Source organism: Triticum dicoccoides, chromosome 7B (assembly GCF_002162155.2).
Source record: "Triticum dicoccoides isolate Atlit2015 ecotype Zavitan chromosome 7B, WEW_v2.0, whole genome shotgun sequence".
In the NCBI taxonomy this organism is placed as follows: Eukaryota; Viridiplantae; Streptophyta; class Magnoliopsida; order Poales; family Poaceae; genus Triticum; species Triticum dicoccoides.
In genome coordinates this window covers 111,398,626-111,406,921 of record NC_041393.1, presented here as the reverse complement: position 1 = coordinate 111,406,921, position 8,296 = coordinate 111,398,626, and positions in this window count along the sequence as shown.

Sequence of the window (8,296 nt, the reverse complement as noted above, 5' to 3'; positions counted from 1 at the left end):
GGGCAGGGGGAGGGGGGTTTGGGGAATATTATTGGCTAGTTGGCCGAAGGGCGGTTTTGGTGGGAATTTGTGTGTGTGTTGGGGGGGGAGGACTTTTGCGCGGTGGGCAGGGGGAGTTTGGCGCATGGTCGGTTTCTCCAAGTGTAGTCCCACGTGTCAGTGAAGAGGCAAGCCGAAGCGCGTTCCGTTTGCGTGAGCCGTGTGTAGGACCGAACGTGTGTTGGGTGCAATGCGACTGCAACAGGAGTGCTGCGAGTGTACCGCCTTTTTTACTTTTAAACTAGGTGCTTCGCCCCCTCAAAAAAAAATTTGTTGCTTCGCATGATCCATTGATAGTACTACTAGTAATCCGGTAATCCCGACTAAAACGGCGCGGCCAGGTCTTTTCCCGTGCGATATGCTGGGAGGTTGGCTTAGTTGGTTTTTTAGGACGAGTAATGCTACACCTACGTAATCCCAGTTACGTAATTAACATAATGTGAAACGTGTGAGCTGTTGATTGTAGATTGGGGGGAGGGAGGGGCCCACCACCATGAAAATCAGGGGAGGAGAGAGAGGCAATTTACGTTAACCCTTTCGTAGGTTCCCGTAGATGTAGAAAGATGTGAAATGCGTGAATGTGAAATGCATGTTAGATTTGTTTCGGTTCAACAAAAAGCAGAGTTGGTGATGATGGTGTGCCTGTCATCCTGCAATATAGGCCGTCCGATCTATATTTAACGGATAGGAAGGAAACTATGACAATTTACTCACACTCCTCTCCACATTTGCAGATAAGGCTTTCCCTCGTTCATCCTTTTCTCCCACAAGATCTTGATCTTCCGTGCAACGCACGGGCATCTTGCTAGTACTCCTACAATATGTATATTATTGTGAAAGTGATCGACCCTAAACCTATTCTGCGGCGGTGATCGACGTCCTCCATCTACGATCTCTATGTACAGGGGCGGGGTTCAAGACCCGTGAAGTGAAGGTGCGGTCTCCAGCGAGGAAGGACCGGCCAGTTGGCACACCATGCCCTGCCGCCTACCATGCCCTACTCATACTCGGAGGAGTCCCCGACCTCGGCAGTGCCGGACGTTGGATGGCGTCAAGTAGGACGCGTGGCTGATGGTTCGCCTGTCGTCGGCCGACAGCGTGGCCACCACTTGTGCTATCGCGTCCGCGTCCAGCTACACCGCTATTGCGTCACGAGAGGCGATTTGAGCGAGGGCGGCAACCTCGAGCTTCATCCCCGAAGACAAGCTCTCCCGCAGAGTGTTCGCACTTGCGGTCATGGCAGATGTGGTGCCAGGTAGGAGGACGATGCGCTATGGTGTGGAGGTTAGCTGGGCGTTGCCACTTTAAGTAGGGCATTCCGGTGAGGCCAAGCATCCGGGTGCGTCACTAAGTCACTGGAGTTGGTTCCTCGGGCACCGAGCCTCTTAACGACGACATATGAATGGACGGTATGAATGCGGGCAGCTGGCGATGGCTGGGAACGCACCGCGCGACGGCGCGAGGGACGAGGTTTTTGGTGTGCCAGGGTAGTCAGCTGCGGTCATGGCAACGTTGGAGATGCCCTTTGCTCACATGCGATCCCTACATGTCATTGAAAAAGCAAGACGACCCGACATGATCTCAGGTCTAGAGGATGCAGTTGGTTGTGCTACACCACTCCGCGGACGCGTCGCGGCACCCCGTGCATCCTCGACGAGCCGGGTGTTGGGGTGTGTTTGGATTGTGGCCAATGTGCACCTTACCAAAATTTTGGTCATGACCCAAAGATTGGTCTTTGTTTGGATGGTTGCCATTTTTTTGGCATGCCAATGAACTCTAGCCAACTCTAGTTCATTTTTGATTGCCAATGTCGGCCAAATCATGGGCAACCAATACCTCAACCAAAATTTTGGTCATGACCCAAAGACTGGTCTTTTATTGGATGGTTGCCATTTTTTGGCATGCCAATGAACTCTAGCCAACTCTAGTTCATTTTTCTTGCCAATGTCGGCCAAATCATGGGCAACCAATACCTCAACCAAAATTTTGGCTACCCAATGCTTTGATGGGGCAACCTTGGGCACAAACCAAACATACTGTTGGTCGTGCCACAGCAGTAACGCCACCCTTGGCACACTGAAATCGACTGTGTCTAGCGACGATATGAGCGTGTCTCTCACCGTGGTCGCCGTGTCCAGAGGCGGTGCTGGAGCTGTGCCCCGTTGTTGGCCCCAACGACCCACATGAACGGTTGTCGGTGGTGAGCAGGCCATGGGCCAGCTCCTCCATTGGACTAGTCTGCGCTACGTCGTCCCGACAGGTGTGCCCCACATGTCAGTTTCCCTATTTTCCCGGCCATATTCGAGTGTCAGTGCTCCGCATTGCGCATTAGGTCTTTCACTATGTAGGCCAAGCGAGACAACTTATTGTTTATTTGAGCCATTCAAGTATAATCATGTGGCATTTGATTATTTCTCATTCCTCTCCAACCCTCTTCTCCATCGATCATGTCACCCTCCAGTCAAGTCCATCCTCCCGCATGCCTCATTTGAACATTCTGCCGAGTATCATTCGCATGTACCCACCCTAGTCCTCTTTAAATAGATCTCTAGACCCCGAGATGAAATCGAGAGGGAACGAGTGGGGGCACGTGATACCTAAGGCGGATTCAAATTTTTGAACCGGTGATCATATTATCCGCAAATCATATATAACGGGTATTCAATGTTCGTTTCATTTTTGAACGTACAATATACTTCCTCCTATCCTTTCTAGTTTACATATAGGTTTTATGTGTAGTCAAAATATCTCTACTTTGATCAAGAAGGTATCAACATTCAACAACGCCCAATCAATATTGTTAGATTCGTACGAACTCCTAGATTTGTACTCGAGATGGTTTCTAATTTTACTATTGACAAGATTAATAGTACATGAGATGTATAATGTGAAAATTATATCATTGGAAACTCCTTTCACATATGAATTTGACCATATGCTTTGTGTAAGCTGCATGTCATATATTATTAGTCTAACATTTGGTCAAAGTTAGCCTCGAAAAACGCATTAGGCCCTGTAGAGTAAATGGAAGGAGGGAGTAGTATGGAAGTGGATCCTCTGACGTAGGTATCCCTGCCTTACCCTCCCTTTCGGTCACTTACTAGCGGACCCCATGCTTGCTAGGCCCCGCATGTCAGTTACTCAATGGGTTCGGCCACGTCAGGGGATCCTCATCCATAGTATACTCCCTCTGTTTTTATTTACTCCGCATAAAACGGAGGGAGTGGTAGTATAATAAATGACGCAGGTGGGGGAGGGGGACGGACGTCGATTTGCTCTCAACTGCGGCCTCACAAGCAAGCGAAAACGCAAGACGACGCGCGTTCCATTCAGTGAGCGACGTGAAGGGTCCAACGTGCTGGGCTGCAATGCGAACATGACAAGAGCGATGTACAGTCAAAACCGATTGACCGGTCATCACCAGAACCACTATTCACACCAGAACCTTCCGTGCTCGGCCTACGCCAGCCACTGCCCTAAAACCACACCAAATCTCCAGCCCATTCCCCCCACCTTTCGATCCCCTAGCCCGCATCAAGCGTCCCCTAGTTCGCCGGAAAGCCATGGTGCGCCGCAAGATCACTTACTGCAAGATGCTAACGCCGGAGCGCCGCGCCGAAATCGCGGCGGCGGTCGGCACCACAGACCTCCGTTCCCAAGCTCGCTTTGCAGAGGGCCAATCGCCAAGCTATGAGGAGGAGGAAGCCGATCCAATGTTCATGGCGGAGGTCGCGGCGCAGAAGGCCCCCGATGGGTATGAGACGATGGACATCGACTTCGTGCCGGCGTCCGAGTCCCCCATGGTGCAAGCGGACCAGCGGTTCAACATGGCGATACTAAAGGAGGACCGGGAGGCAGAGGCTCAACTCTACGCAGAGCGGTTCAACATGGTGCAGGCGGACCAACGGTTCAACAGGGTGCAGGCTGCCATCAAGGCTCTCCTGCAGGAAGAACCGGATGTCGTGGATGTGAACCGAGCGGTGGAGGCTCAACTTGAGGCGGAGCGCGCGGATGCCGCTGCCATCGAGGCCCTCCTGCAGGTGGAAACGGACGTTTTGGACTTGAACCGGGCGGCAGAGGCTCGACTCGATGCAGAGCGCGCGGATGCCGCTCTCATCGACGCCCTCCTGTAGGCGGAACCGGACTTCCTGGACTTGAACCGGGCGACGGACGCTTGACTCGACGCAGAGCGCGTGGATACCGCTGCCATCGAGGCCCTCTTGCAGGCGGAACCGGACGTCCTCGACTTGAACCGGGCTGTGCTCTCGTCCGTGCAGAGCGCCCGCACGCTCCGCTTGAATGAGTAGCTGGAGGCCGAGGACAACCACGGTGCGGAGACACACGTCGGCAGCTACAGCTGGTTCGCGCCGGCAGCCAAAGACGATGAGGCCGTCTCTTTCCGCGAGCACTGATAGTTTGGCTTTATGTTGTTGTTTTTATGGATCTTTTGCTGTGTAAAAACATATATTTGTTATGCAAGTCGCCTGACTTGGGTCAGTCTACCATTTCAGGCGGTTGGATAAATATCCTTCGTCTCCTAACCCTTCTTTCCTTCTTCCTCACCTCTTCTTCTTCCCCAACAGACCACCGCACGGGCTGTACGGATACTCCCCAACATGCGGTTGGATAAACATACTCTATGAATGAAAATTATGTGTCAGCGATAGGATGGCTGAGTTTGGTTTGTTCACATGCGAGAGCACGTTTCAGTGAGGGTGCGTTCCCTTGGTTGGGTTTGCAGCGTGCATGAGCGACTGTCTGAGGGTGCGGTGCGACCACGGCGTGCAGGAGTGACCGTGTGAGGGTGCGGTGCGACCGTGACAGCCGTGCGCAAGTGTACCTCCTTCTCATTTTTAAAACTTTAGGCAAGCTTGGCAAAAATGTGTGGCGAAGTTTGGTAATGCAAGGCCTAGACTCAAACAGGATAAGTACGTACGTACTAGGAGTACTAGTGTGAAAAAAGAAAGGCGGGGTTTTCCTTCGCGGGATTTAATCGATACAAATCCTCGTTTCATGTGTTAATTAATGCGTATTTTTTTCTCCAAAGACCAAAGAGCTAACCATCTCACTCCTCATCGCTTGATTAATGGACCGCCATGCAAACCAACCTTCTCACTTCCGCATGCATGCAGGCGATATTAATGTCCTTGTTTGCTAACCCCATCAATTTTGCCTCAATTAGTGTTAGTGGCCCTTTGCAAATTGTAATTTTGATATTACTGGCCTTGTGTACAAAAAAAGGAGGTAGTAACTATATTTGACTTCCTTCCCCATTACGGTGACGTCGATGATATCTTTTTTTTTGTGGTTTGGCGAAGTGCGTTCGACGGAGAACACCATTGAGGGAGACAACGGTAAGTCGTTCGCAAGTGCCGCCTGCAAGCCGAGACAACCACCTTATTTGCATCCACGAAGTCCGTTGAACCAAAGGACTAGTACTACTAGGAGTACTAGTGCGGTGAGATGGTTTCTCCAATAAGACGATGGAGAAGCGGAGTCAGCGAAGAGTGAAATGATGGTTGCTTCGTCCGTGCTTTTGTGATTGGACGCCTCACTGCTTTGTGATTTGTGACAGAAGGGTCAGGGGAGTAGACTCTATGCTCTATACTATACTACATGCATCCAAGCATGGGAGAAAGAGGAGAGATGTTGCATTTTTCTATTGCTTCAATCAATCAATCAGGGAGCTTCGGTTCCATCTTTTTGGCTTTGGCAACACCGTCCACAATGGTTCCCACAATGCCAAAAGCTATTTTGCTACACATTGTGGATGCCCTTAACCGTACCACTTGGTTTTGCTCCTGTGTGCTATCTATACAAATCTTAATTATATTGATCTAAAAAAATATAGAATCAAGATTAGTAAAAAGGAGGTGATTTTGCCGCGCGGATGGCGGGGGAGGTTTCTTATTTTCGGAGGACGTTGTCCTGGCAGTTTGCTAACATGCGGTCCCATGTGTCAGTGCTTTACCAAGCCGATCCCCGTCCCACATGAGGCAGAACAACGACAGAAGCAACACGTGGTTAAGTTGAAGAAGATGAGGGAGAAGAGGATTCAACAACGAGTGAAATGATGGTTGCTTTGTCCCTCCAACTTCCTTTTTAGCATTATTACTTCATCCCTCCAACTTCATTGCGGGAAAGGTGCAGCTTTGTGATTTGACGCCTCATTACTCATTACTACGCCGGCGCCATGACTGGGGTGCTTCACCCCGGCTGCTCTGCACTGTATTTCGGTATGGCATGTCGACCCGGTAGCTTGATGTCCCACATGTCGGCGAAAGGGACTAGAAGATTTATGAAAGCGAGCGCTCCACTCTTACGACGGAGGAGTAGACGACACGACAGCCCAGTGAGCTGTCACTTGTACTGTATAGTACTATAGTTTTGTTATTTCGCATGATCCATCGATACAAACCCGATTAAACAGGAAAGGGCAGGATTTTTCCCGCGCGGTAGATGATACTGGCCATACATTTCAAATGCAATTTTAATGTATGCAAACTGAATAATTATAAGTAACAATATGATATATAGTAAAACTAAAAACACATATGATTTATTGTGTTAGAGTGTAGTAGTAGTGCTATAACATGCGAGAATGTGTAGAGATGTAGTTTTGGAGGGCCTATAGAGAGAAAAGCGTAATACGGTCACCGAACTTCAGAATAAGCTGATTACGGTCACTATATACGTTTTGCGGTGATTATACGGTCACTTGCTCATGGTTCAGCATCGGATTGCACTCTGTTGACCGGCCAAATAGTCTGCATGGCGTCATGTTGACTAGTTAAATTGACCACGTTCCTTGTGGGTCCCACCTGTCAGTTCGCATAGGGAAAAGGTCAGATAAACACAAATTTATGCATGCGCGACAAGGCTCCAACCCGTGTGCGGGAATCACCTTGTTGTGTATGTCTTTGTCAGGGCCTGATGTGTGCGCATGCACGTGTAGGTTGAGCAGTTGAGCGTGAGAGTTTGTGTTGGTCATGTGGTGTACTGGTTTGTGCATGCATGCGTGTGTGTGCGCGTGTGAGTGTTGCGTGCGTGCATGGCTGATTGTGTACGTGTGAGTGTTGCGTGCGTGCGTGGGTGCATGTGTTTGTGTGAGTGTTGCGTGGATGCAGTTCGTGTGCATGCATGCTTGTGTGTATAATCACCACACCAGCTCCTGTGTGTTAAAACAGATAGCTCAGCATATCAATACAAGGCCACCTTGTCCGTTGTGCCCGCGGTCATGACTTCGAACCGCCGTCCAAATATTTTTTTGTCGTTTGTTTTCATTCTTACTAGCAAGATGCCTGTGCATTGCACGTAACATCAAGATGCATTTGTATGACTTGTTTATCTTGTGAGAGAAAAGGATGAAGGAGGGAAGGCCTTATTTGCAAATGTGGAGAGGTGTGTGGGTACCCTTTTGCAAAATTTCCATAGTTACTTTCCTATCCGTCAGATATAAATTGGACGGCCTATATTGCAGGATGGCAGGCACACCATCATCACCAACTCTGTTTTTTTATTAGAGTGTATTTTATGTATTTTATAAGAGTGTAGATGTAGAGTAGATACAAGTCGACAGGTGGGCACGATGGTAATGAGATAATGTGATGCAACACTAGAGGTGCCACGTGGAGCGTTTAGCTTGTCAACTAGTCATGTCATGAGCAAATACAGAGTTGTACGGTGAGCCCGTGACTGTATAATAACCACTAAACGTAAATGGTGACCGTAAGGAGTGGATTCTGAAGTCCAATTTACGTATCATGCTTTCGCTTCAAATACAATGATCTTCATTGCATATATCTCGAGAGAAAGATGAAACATGCATGAATTTTCCGGGGGCTTACTTTGAGACGACCTGGAGATAGTTTTGTGTGCATACGTGAAAGGGGCATACATGGGGGGTATGCAATGGAGAGAGAGATGTTCTTCATTTCTCTTTATTATGACTAACTTTGTATATAGTATACAAATATACAAATTCAGAGTGCAGAATAAATATCATTGTGGGCACCATGCAATGCAAATTAGTGTTCGTACTCCTCCATATAACTTTGTAATGTTGTATATATGTAGAAACTCTAAAATAATGTTTTGGCCACACTTTATTCAAAAGGAATGTTGTATGTGAAATAAACGTGAAGAGAGGGCTTTTTAGATCAATGGGGTACGTGATGTAACATGTGTGAATGTGTAGTTGATGCATTTGGCGGGGCCTAGAGAGGTATTTGTGTGTATTACGTATTCGAGAGAGGCA